Below are 16,472 nucleotides of genomic sequence, written 5' to 3' on the forward strand. Positions count from 1 at the left end.
AACAATCACCACACGAACGAGTATTTCAAAAAATACAACGAAACGATGAACCTATGCAAAATAGGGAAGAAAATAATAAATAATTAAAAATATTGACCAGGGTGCTGGGAGCACGGACACATGACCGACCGACCGTGTCGTGGTCAATCCCACGCCAGTTTTATATTTTTTAATGCATTTTTATTATTTTCCATGATTTGATGAAAATTCTCTCATTTTATCAAATCTCCTCCGTCTCGAGGAAACTCCTCGGTTTCATGGTACTTCCATAAATCCATAAAAGATAATACAAAATTAAGGAAAGGAGTGTGGGGCGTGACCATTGGCCAACCGGACATGCCTTGGTCCCAACCGGCCCCATACCCCACGGTTCCTTATTATTTTATTATTTTTCTCTAATTTCATGAAAAACTCCTTGATTTCATGGTATTTTGCACAAATCATCAAATAATAATAATAAAATAAAATAAATTATGCAAACTTGTGGGACCGAGCCTTGGACGGACGGCCATGCCCTATCCGGTCCCACACGCCCCTTTGTTTTATTATTTTATTATTAGTTTTCCTTGAATTCATCAAATTCCTTGATTTCATGGTATTTCTCTCAAATTAGGAAAAATTTCCTCAAATCATCAAAATACCTAAAAATATTAAAAATTAGGGAAACTCGTGGGACCGGGCCCTAGCGGGCCGGCCATGCCTTCCACGGTCCCACACGCCCTTGTTTTTATTATTTTAATATTTTTTGCTTCCCTGAACTCATGAAAACTCCTTCAATCCATGGAAACTCCCTAAATTCATCAGATTTCTCAAAATTCATGAATTTTTCATAAAATCATCAAAATATTATAAAATTAAGGAAAAGGCACCACGTGACCGTGGTCACGACCGGCCGACCATGACTTGACCACGGCGGTCCCGCGCCTCCTCATACCTTATTTTATAATTATTTTTCATCATCTCATGGTGTTTTCCTCAGTTTCGTCGAAACCCTAATTTTGGCATATTTTCTCGAATGGATGCTCAATTGCACACCAGAAAATATCAATATTCTCAGGACTGAGATGCGGACGCCTTGGGGACACAAGAACGCTAGCTTGACCGACCAATATTGTATCTTTGGCTCACGGAAGCCGGTCCCATCAATTTTCACAGTTTTGACCTAATTTGCACAATTGCTCGTATTAGGTCCAAAACTCTTCCAAACACTTTGGATTTTCATGAAGTGATCGTCAGGCGGTCACGGGACAACCCAGGGCCAGTTTCATGACTCCATGGTCGGTCCCTCGCCTCGTCATAATTAATTCGGTTTTCTCACCTAAGGCTCAGACGAGCATTTTTGAATAAATATTAAGACAGCATTTAATCATTCTTCCACCAACAAACCGTCAACTCTTCAGGAGTTCTTCGTATTTTATCACGTGAGCATATGGACACTACATGGTTGATCCACGGCCCCATGTAGTCGCTCCCTCCTTCATCCCATGGTTAAAATTCTGATGAACCGTGAATTGATCATCAATTGATCAAATTAGGGTCTCTGAATCCAAGGATCATCATTCCATATTCCAACCTTAATAATTTTACGACGACCTCATGGTCATTAATCTTATTAATTATACTCGGTTCAACAACCAGTACTTTAATTAATATTTTTGGTAGGTTGCCGATAATCCATCAGATGAGCAACACATGCTCTGACGATCAAATATTCAACAATTCATCACATGAGCAGCATTTGCTCAGATGAGGAATATTTTCTCAAACCAAGGAATATTGGTTCAACAATCGATATTCAACGATCCATCGAATGAGCAATACTTGCTCGCTTCATCGTAAGAACTATACCTCTGTCTCATGACATGTTCAATTCATGAGTTTCAGAACATCATGTTCAACTCAGCAACTACATGGACTCATCGTCCCATAAAACCACGAAGTCATCAATTGACTAACAAACCACGAGACGTCAATCGTGTCACTTTGGGGGATATCACTTAGGGTTTTGGTCTGGCGGTCTACGACACGTGTGTTCAAACACACAGTGGAATGTTAGCAAGTCGTGCAATCAGTTGAAGGAATTCACGAGGTAGTGGGTGGAAAATCGACCAAGTCTCCACACGTTGAGCAACTGGTTTCAAACACGATCTCCACTTCCCCACTCCTTGATTCCATCAACTGTCACATTTCATGGGGTCATGATGTCTAAAATTCCACCAATATAAATAAGTCTCTGAATCATGATTGAATCATCAGCATCATCAGTATCATCAATCTCACGTCAAACTGACAACACAAGATCATTAACTCTTCAATTGAGCAACTACTCTCAATTGAGCAATTTCAATCACTCAGAGCTTATCATATTCAGAACACCCACAATCTTTGATTACCATTGATTCTACACATTTCTCAGCTTCCCTCCTACAGATCAACCCATCTTCTCTTGTGACCGAATTTACTCTGGAACGGTCATTGTCTTGATTTAGGCCCGGAGTACTTCAGATTAATCTCTCGAATCTAAAGCACCCCCTTTGCAGCGGTGCATCTGTGTGAGGTTTAACATTTCGCTCGGTTCGAGGAGTCTCCTACGTACGGTCGTCTCCTCAACTCCTTAAAAACCAGCAAATCGGTTTTCTTCATCTACAGATTGGCGACCACAGTAGGAGATCATTCTCTCGGTTGCAATCTCAATTCTCGCAAGGATGAACGGTCTTAGGTCTACCAATACGGGTTCAAACCCGATCCTAATATCGCAAGCTCTAGTGGTACCGCTAATGCCACTCCTACGATGCAACCTGCTACTACTACTGCTCCAAGCACTGGTGCTCCAGTGATCACCCCTGCAAGTGACAGCACTTGCGCCATCAACAATCTACTCTTCGTTGATCTCCTAAAGAAACCAGAGGAAATCAGCCTACCATTGTTGATCTCATGAAGGTTCAGATTGACGTGGCTGCAGCACAGAAAGAGTTGTGTACTTATCCCAAAAATCTCACAGAAAAGCTTGCGTCTGAACGAACTCAGCCTCAGCGCGAGAAAGGAAAAGTTAAAGAAACATCTTCAACTGCTGATCCTGAAACCTCTCCAATCCATGTTGTACATGATGAAGAATCTCGCAAAGCTGCAAATGACTCTCCAGCAATAGAACCTGCAAGTTTCATCAATCACTCGTGGAGACCTGGAGCACTCTTTTGAACATCGAGGAAAACACAAGATATCATATGTCTATCTTCGTCAACCTTCATATCCCGCTGCCATGCGGAGGATTCCTCTCCCAAAAGGTTATACCGCTCCAACATTCATTCTTTATGATGGAACGTGCAATACTCAAAAACACATTTCTCGGTTTCGGGCGAACACGAGCACAACCATGTCGTCCGTCTGAAGGAATTTTCGAAGTCTCTGAGGCAGAGCATACACCTGGTAAAACGCACCGGGAAGTATCACCAATTGGGAGAGATGATTAATGCTTTCTACAGAAAATACTTCTTCGTGTCAGAGCAAGTCACTCTCTCTGATCTAGGAAGGATGCTTCAAAGGAGCGATGAACATCCCAATGATTATGTGAAAAGATTCAGAGCCCAGGCCCTGGACTGTCATGATCCAAGCGTCACATAGAAACAACTGGTAGACTTATGTATCAACAACATGATTCCGGTTTAGATTTTTGTTGGAAAATCTACGTTTCCATACCTTCTCAGAGATTCATGAAGCGGCGAAGAGATCGGCGACTACTGCACCCGCTTTACTGAAAAGAACAAAAGTTACAAAGGCTGAAGAACCGCGCTCGAGGTAGCAGACATCTGATCAACAAGCAGTACAACCTCCAGCCTTCCACAAACGTTGTTGCAGAAGGGAGCAAACAAAAATTCGAACCGCCGTGCAAGCATACCTCAGCTCCTTCAAAAGCACAAAGGAAGGATAACCAAGATGCACAAACCTCGACCTAGCATCAACAAACGGGAAATGAACGGACAGACTCAAACCTCCCTGAAGTGATCGAGTTACCGGAAGTCTGGGTGCAAGATGATACAATCAACTTGATGTTCATCAAACAGATCCAACTGAAGCAAGATGGAGAACCCCAGGTACTGTCATCTTCATGGATTCATCAATCATCCAACAAGTAACTGCAATATTTTGAAGAAAATCTTCAAAGAGAAGGTTGATCTACACAAGATTCAACTGGGGACTGAATGGGTACACAGATCCTCTCCCAATCAATACCTCGACTCTCTGAACAACCTATCAAAGAGGCAATTCAATCCTTGGTCGAACGTGGATTGCTCTATCTGTCGAAGGAACAAAGGAGAGACATGTTCACAGCACTGAACCACATCGTGTCAAGAAGTTCATTCCGGAAATACTTCTTGAGCCTCCAGCCACAGATCAAGAGATGTTCCACTGGGGACTTCTTACCACACTCAATCTCAGAAGAAACGAATTTGGAAGAACGTTGATCTATGCTGGCACCGCCATCAACAACATTCGACTGAAAACCATCAGATTCACAGGCATCACTCGAAAAGGAGCTACTCATGCTCCCATCTCAATAAGAGATCTTCAAGGAACGCTCGGAAATACTTATGGCTACATTACTCTCAAGGTGGACATAAGCTTAACCTGGACAGGAACCAATTTTCACATAATCAGGATGATCCAAGAATATGACATGTTCTTCAGACGTGCGTGGATCCATGCTGACAAAGCGTCTTTGGTTGCACATGTCTCCAACGAAGAAATTTCTGATCCAGAAGATTTTACGGACACCCATCATCAGAGTACTTGGAGGAATTTCGAACTTTGACGAGATTGAAGCAAGAACCTGCAAAAGATGCATACACATTCATCAAGAGGTTCCACACTCAGGCAAGTCTCAATCCTCCCGTGTCTACGTCATTTATTTCCTCACATGCTATCCTAGCATGGGGACTTAATTCTGCTAGAAACTCTGCAAGACGTTATGAATGGTAACTTCACCGCATTAATATTTTTCCAAGTGGTTGAATCTGATATTTCTACGAACCGAGCACTGGACGTTCATTGCTGAGATGATGTCCAAACAATGCAAAGAACACTTTGGGAGTTTCTACATAGCCTTGCAGGAGTGTCCATGTGTGCCACAAAATTAGAAAGCTCTGATTTCTGCACAAGTGTCGAATCCCACTGCTACAACGAAAGGAATGTTGAATCAACAGAAGATAGTCGGGCCCAGACGATCAAACCTAAGACATACTCAAGGGGTATGAAGCTTCAACACCCAAGCATCTAAGAATCCTTCAAAATTGTACTCCCAATCAAAGAGTACACCTTCGATAATGGCGCCTCTGGCTTCAACACAAATATCTCGACACTGATTCAACACCAACACGATTGGCACTACATTCGATAAGTCTTCATTATATCATTATAAGACTTCTGAAGCAGATGCAACATCATTCATGCATGAATGTCACCAACTCCTCCAATATAGAATGGACAACTTGAGGTGATTCATGAAGCCTCATCAACGGGATTTATCTACATCACAAGCCCCGCATGATTGAGGAACTTTCTCTCTTCACCAATCACATCCAGTATGAAGATTGCTGATGCTATCTACTACAACAATGTCGACTCACTGACAAAGCCAGTTCGTGGTAAAGTTATGCTTTCAGGAGCATTCATGTTGAACTCTCAGTACACCTTCATCTTATGGACGCTCAACTCATCAACTAGTTCGTAAATGTAAAAGGCTCACTGGATGAAGGAGCAAGGATTATATCTATAATCATGGTTCTAGCCTTTTCGATTTTTGGATCTACTTCAACCACGGTATCAACATTAACAATAATCTCTAGAGGAACACCATCCATGATCTCAGCATCGACAAGGATCTCTGGAGCATAATCATTCATGGTCTCAGCACCAACAACGGTCTCAGGAGCAACATCCTCAAGGCTTCATCAACTAATCATTCTCCGAAGTGTTACACATGAAGCGGACTTCTCTAAGAACCAATGATTCATATCAAGATGTGCAGACCTGATAACATGCTCACATGAAAGTCTTCCCAAAGATGGCACGTCTAGTGGGAATAACCCGAAGTCTTCCACAAGATGTTCTCATCACCTCTACAAATGAGATACAACACACTCCAGGCCATGGGTTTGAAAAAACGTACCAATGGGTGAGGAATGAGAAAATTCTTCCTTGAAGAAAGATGTTTGTCTATGTCTCTTATAAAACATAACAAAAGGGCGCATCAATCGGACATACGAGATGAAAGATACGGCCTTTACCGTCAGGTCTACGAAATCTGAAAAATTTGTACGGGATTACAAATTACAAATGTGCACGCTTCATTGGATGACCTATACAACTCCAAATTGAGTGATTCTTTTCTCATGGGATAACTCAGTCTCTTAGATTCAAAATTTGGGGTCAAGCATCGAATTCCGACGTCGTATGAGGTTTCTACAGCTTCCAGAGCATACAACGCGCAACCAGAGATTCGTGGACGGGAATCATAACTTCCACGGTCGATCGGTGTCCACCAGGTCTTTTCGCTAAGTCCTTCATCAAGGTACCTCCAATTTCGACCACCTAGGTATTTACATCAATTTTTCTACCAGGGTCCTCTATCTAGGTATTGACAGAAGAAAGGAAACCGAAAGAGAGAGATTTAACAAAATACTAGGGACTGACGGTCCATTGATCATGACGATCAGCTTCACAGTCCAAGACTCGTGGCACCAGACTCTCATGTGATAATCATTCATCATAAAGGTAATTCTACGACCGGGACATGAAACCATGGTGATTACATCATCCCCTCTCGAGAGCAACCTCGGCTATGGTCTCGTGACCAGGGTTTCAGAAGTGATATTTCTACGACTGACAGAAGCAAGATGGCACTGCAAGCACCATGCTCATATATAAATCAAGGAGTCCTGATCTCAAACGAATCAATTACATTAAAATCCTTCATCAACCGTTCAAGACACAAGCGAATGGTCTAAAGACGCAACAAGAGTGTTTTACAACATGACGTCTGAGATAATTTTACACTGTCCTGTACAAACCGACGATCTGGGAGAAATTGGTGAAGAATCTAGGGATGGGTCATATAGGCCATATACCTCTCTTTTCATATGGATGCCCTATACAACATATTCAAAATTCACAACAATTGGAGAAACGAGCGAAGAGTTGTGGCCAAAACGTTGGACCACATGCCAGCTGTAAATTTTCTGAAGGTCTCCTGGAAGTTTACTGTTTCGTCGATTTAGGATCCTAAACATGCTCGAAACTCAAAAAGCTTCTTTGCCAAAGCTTGGAAATTTCATGGGCTTGAGGATACATATCCAGATGTCGAAAATCTGACCCCAAACGAGGATTCTATAGCGTTTTACTAAAAGGCTGAAGTCTGAAATTTCCTGGTGACGTATTTCGGCAAAATTACTCGTGTATTCACATGGGTTTTCATTCATTCACTCACAAATCAGAAATTTCATACTTCTATGAAGAGGTCACAGGAGATATACTTACTAGGGGAGTCTCTAAACCGTTTGAGGGCTCGGCAATGTTGGAATCTCCGTTGGCAACTACATTATCTTCATTCGGTTCGGGATTTCGGGAACTCTCCATATTCTCATATCCAAAGAAGAGCACGCTTCATCAACATAATACTTATATACAATGATTTCTTCTTGGGCATCAACAACAATTATTATTATTTCATTCAAGGAGATGCCACGATCACCTGCACGAAAAAGGGTACTTACATCGACTTCTCCATCAGTGCTGGATTCATGAATTGTTTACTCGGGAACAAGTTGAAGACAGTCAATCGATGGATAAAAAGTATGAAAAGAAGTAACAAACCTTGATCTCATGATCCTAATTGCACGGGCAAAGTCATGACACAAGGAGCGCTAACAACTCACCAAAGAAACGGCTGGGGACTACACATCATTTGCTAACATCATGCAGTCCTTACTTCTGGGTTCTCCACTCCCGTAGACTTTCTTCCATTTCCATGGAGTCTACATTGATCCAGGATCTCACTACACGATAATTTTATGGTAAAGATAATGAAATAACCAGGAGTACAACTCAGTATAAAGGATCTCTCACCATCACCGAGAGGTTCCAGAAGTACCATTTCTTACTATGGAAACACTATCTTTGGAAGTATCATTGGGAGTCAGTCATTCTCGCAAAGTGGATACTTCAGCACATCGTTCATACAAAGTGCAGGCTTCGACAGAACAATGAATCAATGGGATAAATGTGCTCACTCCAGAGTCTACAAAAATGGCAACCATCCAACTCTTACCTATTTACAATTTCACTAGCTATAGTGATTACAATCTCGAGAATTCGTTCGCTCCTTCAAACCTGCAAAGACGAACAAAATTCATTATTCAAAATCATGACTTGATTTTCATAAAACCGTGAACAATCCACGTAAAATTTTACTGAGTGAACATCCACTGGTTTTTCAAAAATTGGATAGACGTCCATTATACAATTGTAAAAACCCACAGACATTATTTCACCATGTATAATTGTTTACTTTCAACAGTTGTTCAAAATCAAAACTTGATTTTACAAAATACGTAAAATATTGAACGTGAAACTCACGTAAATTTGAAAAATATATCTGTATATTTTTACTCCCTCGCCCGAGCTTCTGTCTTTGAAGCGAGAGTATATTTTCAAAAATTTGTGAACGCTCACATATCAATAAAAAATTTCATGAAAGCTCATAGACAAAATTTTATTAACAAAAAAAAAAAACTTTTCTCTCGTACGAGCATCCACCTTTGAAACGAGAGTTTATTCTACTTTGTGAAATCTCACATATTTAAAAATAAAACTTCGGTTTTTGTGAAAGCTCATAGACAAAGTTTTATATCATTAGACTCATGTCTATTTTGTTTGTTCCTTAAACTAACGAACGAACGAGCATCTATTCCTAAAACTGGGATTTCCTTATCGGGCCCGGCCCACGAATCCTAACCGACCAAGGACTCGTCGTCCAAACCAGCGGTTCAGCACCAATTCATGGTCATCAAGTGATGCTCTAATCATGACATTGAAGCCTTCATCAAGTCGTGGTTTGCTCATGCTCTCTAAATCCGGTAACGTCTCAACTTACGACTAAGTTCAATTACTGGTATTATTATTTATGGCCGGAAAATCACCATTTAATGCTGACTGAGGAACAACTTTCCTCAGTAAGCAGGGGACTTAATGTAGATGGTGGATTTTCGACAAGGCTAAAATCGTAAACTCATAATTATACGAAGCTCTGATCCAGCAATCAGACGTGAGTATTGAGACACGGGTCTCTCATCGAATTCTCAACGGAGAGTACTTTCTCTCAGAGTACATGTAGATATGTAGTCTCACGACTGGACGACGACATATCTCATGAATACTGAACACTTTCAGTGATTATTTCTATATAGTATCACGAGATGGACGGCTCCTAGACACTTGCTCTGCTAGTATAGAGCGATAACGTCTTCAGGAACAAACAACGAGTTTACCCTGACTATATAAAGGATATGACTTACCGACAAGCTCATATCGGGATAATTAATGCTCCTAGACAGCTGCTCTGCTAGTATAGAGCCACAAAGTTAATTATTCCTAATTAAGATTAATTGCCGTGACATTCACTACTGAATTCCCAGAATAATCTATTATTGCTCCTATTCCATGGTCGAATCCACGACTGGTCCCATGGAGTGGCAATAACAATTGCTCCTATCTATGGTCGAATCCACGACTGGTCCCATGGAATGGCAATAACAATTGTTCTGATTCTATGATCGAATCCACGGCTTGATCTCATAGAATAGCAATAACTATATTATCTCATTACTCCGATTTCATGATCGAATCCACAACTGGTCTCATAAATGGTAATAGATAAATCTTAATTACTCGATTCTATGGTCGAATCTACGATCCCATGGAATGGTAATGCTCACTTTATTATTCTGAATTCGTAGTCGAATCCTCAGCTGGTCCTATGAATTATAATAAACATCTTATTACTCAGTTTTGTGAATTATTCTCCATTGAATTCCACAATTAGTAATAAATAACCAACAACCGGGCGTCTGAGCTACCTCTAAGTAAGCCCCGATTCAAATGGTGAAGGTGTATTCAACGACGATACACTAACAGTCACCACGAACGAGTATTTCAAAAATACAACGAAACGATGAACCTATGCAAAATAGGGAAGAAAATAATAAATAATTAAAAATATTGACCAGGTGCTGGGAGCACGGACACACGACCGACCGACCGTGTCGTGGTCATCCCACGCCAGTTTTATATTTTTAATGCATTTTTATTATTTTCCATGATTTGATGAAAATTCTCTCATTTTATCAAATCTCCTCGTCTCGAGGAAACTCCTCGGTTTCATGGTACTTCCATAAATCCATAAAAAATAATAAAAATTAAGGAAAGGAGTGTGGGGCGTGACCATTGGCCAACCGGCCATGCCTTGGTCCCAACCGGCCCCAACCCCACGGTTCCTTATTATTTTATTATTTATTTCTCTAATTTCATGAAAAACTCCTTGATTTCATGGTATTTTGCACAAATCATCAAATAATAATAATAAATAAAATAAATTATGAAAACTTGTGGGACCGGGCCTTGGCCGGCCGGCCATGCCTAGCCGGTCCCACACGCCCCTTTGTTTTATTATTTTATTATTAGTTTTCCTTGAATTCATCAAATTCCTTGATTTCATGGTATTTCTCTCAAATTAGGAAAAATTCCCTCAAATCATCAAAATACTAAAAATATTAAAAAATTAGGGAAACTCGTGGGACCGGCCCTAGCGGCCGGCCATGCCTTCCACGGTCCCACACGCCCTTGTTTTTATTATTTTAATATTTTTGCTTCCTTGAACTCATGAAAACTCCTTCAATTCATGGAAACTCCCTAAATTCATCAATTTCTCAAAATTCATGAATTTTCATAAAATCATCAAAATATTATAAAATTAAGGAAAAGGCACCACGGGACCGTGGTCACGCCGACCATGCCTTGACCACGGCGGTCCCACGCCTCCTCATTCCTTATTTTATAATTTTTCATCATCTCATGGTGTTTTCCTCAGTTTCGTCGAAACCCTAATTTTGGCATATTTTCTCGAATGGATGCTCAATTGCACACCAGAAAATATCAAAATTCTCAGGACTGAGACGCGGACGCCTTGGGGACACGACGCTATCTTGACCGACCAAGATTGGCTCTTTGGCTCAGAAGCCGGTCCCATCAATTTTCACAGTTTTGACCTAATTTGCACAATTGCTCGTATTAGGTCCAAACTCTTCCAAACACTTTGGATTTTCATGAATGATCGTCAGGCGGTCACGTGACAGGGCCGGTTTCATGACCCATGGTCGGTCCCTCCTCGTCATAATTAATTAGGTTTTCTCACCTAAGGCTCAGACGAGCATTTTGAATAAATGATTAAACCAGCATTTAATCATTCCACCAACAAATCGTCAACTCTTCAGGAGTTTTTGTATTTGCTCACGTGAGCATATGGACACTACATGGTTGATCCACGGTCCCATGTAGTCGCTCCCTCCTTCGTCCCATGGTTAAAATTCTGACGAACCATGAATTGATCATCAATTGATCAAATTAGGGTTTCTGAATCCAAGGATCATCATTCCAGATTCCAACCTTAATAATTTTACGACGACCTCATGGTCATTAATCTTATTAATTATGCTCGGTTCAACAACCAGTACTTTAATTAATATTTTTAGTACGCTGCCGATAATCCATCAGATGAGCAACACATGCTCAGACGATCAAATATTCAACAATTCATCACATGAGCAGCATTTGCTCAGATGAGGAATATTTTCTCAAACCAAGGAATATTGGTTCAACAATCGATATTCAACGATCCATCGAATGAGCAATACTTGCTCGCTTCATCGTAAGAACTATACCTCTGTCTCATGACATGTTCAATTCATGAGTTTCAGAACATCATGTTCAACTCAGCAACTACATGGACTCATCGTCCCATCAAACCACGAAGTCATCAATTGACTAAAAAACCACGAGACGTCAGTCGTGTCACTTTGGGGGGATATCACTTAGGGTTTTGGTCTGGCGGTCTACGGCACGTTTGTTCAAACACACGATGGAATGTGAGAAAGTCGTGCAATCAGTTGAAGGAATTCACGAGGTAGTGGGTGGAAAATCGACCAAGTCTCCACACGTTGAGCAACTGGTTTCAAAAACGATCTCCACTTCCCCACTCCTTGATTCCATCAACTGTCACACTTCATCGGGTCATGGTGTCTAAAATTCCAGCAATATAAATAAGTCTCTGAATCATGATTGAATCATCAGCATCATCAGTATCATCAATCTCACGTCAAACTGACAACACGAGATCATCAACTCATCAATTGAGCAACTACTCTCAATTGAGCAATTTCAATCACTCAGAGCTTATCATATTCAGAATACACACACCCACAATCTTTGGTTACCATTGATTCCACACATTTCTCATCTTCCCTCCTACAGATCAACCCATCCTCTCTTGTGACCGAATTTACTCTAGAACGGTCATTGTCTTGATTTAGGCCGGAGTACTATAGATTGATCTCTCGAATCTAAAGCACCCCCTTTGCAGCGGTGCATCTGTGTGAGGTTTAACATTTCGCTCGGTTCGAGGAGTCTCCTCCGTATGGTCGTCTCCTCAACTCCTTAAAAACCAGCAAATCGTTTTTCCCCATCTACATTGGCATATATAAGGGAACCAACGGTCGATAATCCTGATTTTAGATCAACTCAGCTGGCATATACAAGGGAACCAACGGTCGATTTTATTGAACAATAATATACTTTTAATTTTTCGATTTTTTTTAAATTAATAAGATGATTAGATCTTTCGGATCCAAGCGCAAGCTTCTTGTCAGCTGATAGGTCTTAAACACCGAAAAAGCGGTGGTATAACAACCACACCCTATAATTTGTTCAGCAATCTGTATGGACTAAACTCCAACTTAATTGCGAGAGCACCAACTTAAAATCGAGACTCAATCAAGAATTAAATCAAAGAGCCTATATCTATTTCTCAATTCAATCAACAAATCAAACAAATAGAAATCCGCGAGCCTGATTGATATGAGAAATAACGTGGACGGTACCAAAGACCAATGCCCAAGTGTCAATCAAGTTATCTCCAACAAACAAGGTCGGATTTATCAACTAATTGAACTATGCACAACCTGTGATAATTTTAATTATATAAACAAATATAATACGGAAAAGAAATAACACAGGCACCAGAAATTTTGTTAACGAGGAAACCGCAAATGCAGAAAAACCACGGGACCTAGTCCAGATTTGAACACCACACTGTAGTAAGCCGCTACAGACTCTAGCCTACTACAAGTTAACTTCGAACTGGAATGTAGTTGAGCCGTAACCAAGTCTCACACCGATTAAGGTACAGTCGCGTTCCTTACGCCTCTAAAACCACGACAGATTCTTCTCACTTGATTCCCTTAGCTGATCTCACCTACAACTAAGAGTTGTTACGACCAAAATTCAGAGACTTATAAACAAATATGTCTCCCACATATATGTATATTATTTATTCGGTTTTTGTTCTGTATTTTGATAAAATCAAGGTGAACATGAACCAACTAATAATCCGGTCTTATACTCCCGAAGAGCAACCTAGAAATATTAGTCACCTCACAATAATCCAACTGATTAACAGATTAAGTTATTGCGGAATCACAAAAGTCTGAGACGAAGAACTATTGTGATTACTTTTTATATCTTACCTATTGGAGATAAATCTTGAGTAAATCTTAGTGATGATAAAACTCAATACGATATAACAAGTAAGATCATAATATGCAATTACAAATAAAATAGTTAGATCTGGCTTCACGAATCCCAATAAAGTCTTCAAGTCGTTAACCTATAATGGATTTGGAAAAACCCAGGTTAAAGGAGAGTCGACTCTAGTACGCAACTAGGAAGACAAGAAAGTGTGCGGATTAGGTTTTCCAGTTGCTAGAGTTCTCCCTTATATATTCTTTCAAACCAGGGTTGCTTTCAATCAAAGCTAAAATAGCTTAGTAACAAAGCATTCAATGTTCGCCGTTAGATGGAAACCTTATTTAAGATTCAAGCTAAGTATGCTTAAAAATAAAGCAATCAATATCCACCGTTAGATGGTCTTAACTTGTTACACACAAATGAAATATACTTTTATCTAGATATGGGTTACCGTACCTAAACATGTATATTGATTTAGATCAATAACAGTTAACCGAAGTTAGCCATATGAACACTTTTGTCTTAACTATATTCATCTAACACTTCTAGATCAAATATAAAGATCAATCAATCATGAAAGATAATCAAATGAATCTAATTGTGTTTCAGATGGAGTTGTTCAATTTTTCAGTATCTCATAGAAATATATATGAACAAACTGAATCGAAATCGGTTTGATTCGTAATCGTACAAAGTACTTATACAAGAATCGATTCATGAACATTAAGCCACGGTTTGCAAAGATTAGATTCCTTAGATCATAAATGTTTTAGTTCATGAGTATGAGAATCATACATGACCGATTCTAGAACTTCACCACTGTGTTCGCCAACCAGGTACCCGAACAGCAGCTCTGGACCATGGCCTAGTCAAGTCGTTCACAAACCCGGTTCGTGAATAACCGTTCCGGACCCAACTCAGGTAAACCCGTTCGCATACTAGGTACGCAAACAAGGGTTCATACCTTCTCGGGTAAATCCGTTCGCATACTAGGTACGCAAACAAGAGTCCCGAACCTGAATCATCACATTACAGTTCGCATACTAGGTATGCATACAAATGTTCTATCCAGACATGGTAATCGTTCATTTTGATCATTGAAACATCCTTGGAAGACGACAATGGTTGTCTCACACAAACCATTAGCTTCAAGTAATTTTCAAGTGATCAAATGATCAATTCGAATCTTCCCAAGCTAACATCAAATGACTGTCTCAAACAAATCATATAAGATGTTCAAGGTAATTTTTACATGATCATCTTTTGACATTATATATAGTTTCCAAAAAATAGATTGTTTCCAACTAAACTCGTCAAGCATATGATGAACATAGCTAAGCAAAATTCTTCCAACATATATTTCGAGAAATAGATAAGCGATATAAACTCTGCTCAAAATATCAAATGTGTATAATGTAAAAGTCGATATAGCTATACGACTTAGTCTCATTAGAAGATAGAATATAATAGACTTCTGAGTGATAGATAAGTTTTAGTCTCGACATACCTTTTGTTGATGAAGTTCCTCCAAGCTCCTCAGTAAATATTCGTCTTCAATTGGTGAACGCCGTGAAGTCTAAAGCTCAACTACACATTCTATCCTAATATGAGAAATAGATATAAGTAGACTAGAAATCAAGTATATAGTTTTGGTTCAACTAAACTTGACAAACTAGCTTTAGATAGCAACTCTTGCGAGTTCGACCGAGCGATGCTCTAACAATCTCCCCCTTTGTCAATTTTAATGACACAACTATCAATACACATGGATTACAAAATAAATAAACTTTGTAGCTTCTCATTCATCATGCTTGATTTTCATGGCTCTTCAACATTCCTTGAATTCTTCGCTACTCCAAGTACTTCAGCGATTTTGAACGTGTTCAACTCAGATTCATTGTTGTTGAAGATCTGTAACCATAACAATAAGAAAACAGATGTTCTCAATCATTGCTATACAGTGTCATAGTATTACGATAGATAATCGAAGTCCAATTGTATCACAACTTTGAAATAATACTATGGTGATATGTATCACTCCCCTTAGTCAATACTTCATCTTTCAATGATAATTACTACCCCTTACACAATGATCCGTAAACCATATGTATATAGTGTGAACTACCAAATAATTATCCCCCTTTTTGTCAATACAAATTGGCAAAGGTACGAAAATTACGGGATCATAATGAAATTTTCAAAAAGATACTTCATGACTAAAAGAGAACATATCAACTTTGTTTCGATGATTTCACATAGTCGAAACTTAGTGTATTCATCAAGGAGTTTATAAAGATACATGATAACTCCTCCAATATTCCACAACCGCACTCACCACAAAGATATGGAAATTAAACATAAGTTCAATTAAGAACTCTCTCTCATTTGATGTCATTCCCAAGAGAACAACATGAGCGACCTTACTTTTACAAGAAAAGAAGGATTTCTTTGGACATTAAAAAATCACATGGATTTGTATCCAGTAAACTCGAATAAATTAACCACAAGAAGACCTTATTGATTAATTTAATTAGAAACACTCAACATAAGAAAACTTACGGAGCCATATAGTACTTTCACATAAAAGTGGATCAGGGAAAGATCAATCCTGCATAGTATTT

This window comes from Papaver somniferum, chromosome 9 (genome assembly GCF_003573695.1).
Source record: "Papaver somniferum cultivar HN1 chromosome 9, ASM357369v1, whole genome shotgun sequence".
In the NCBI taxonomy this organism is placed as follows: domain Eukaryota; kingdom Viridiplantae; phylum Streptophyta; class Magnoliopsida; order Ranunculales; family Papaveraceae; genus Papaver; species Papaver somniferum.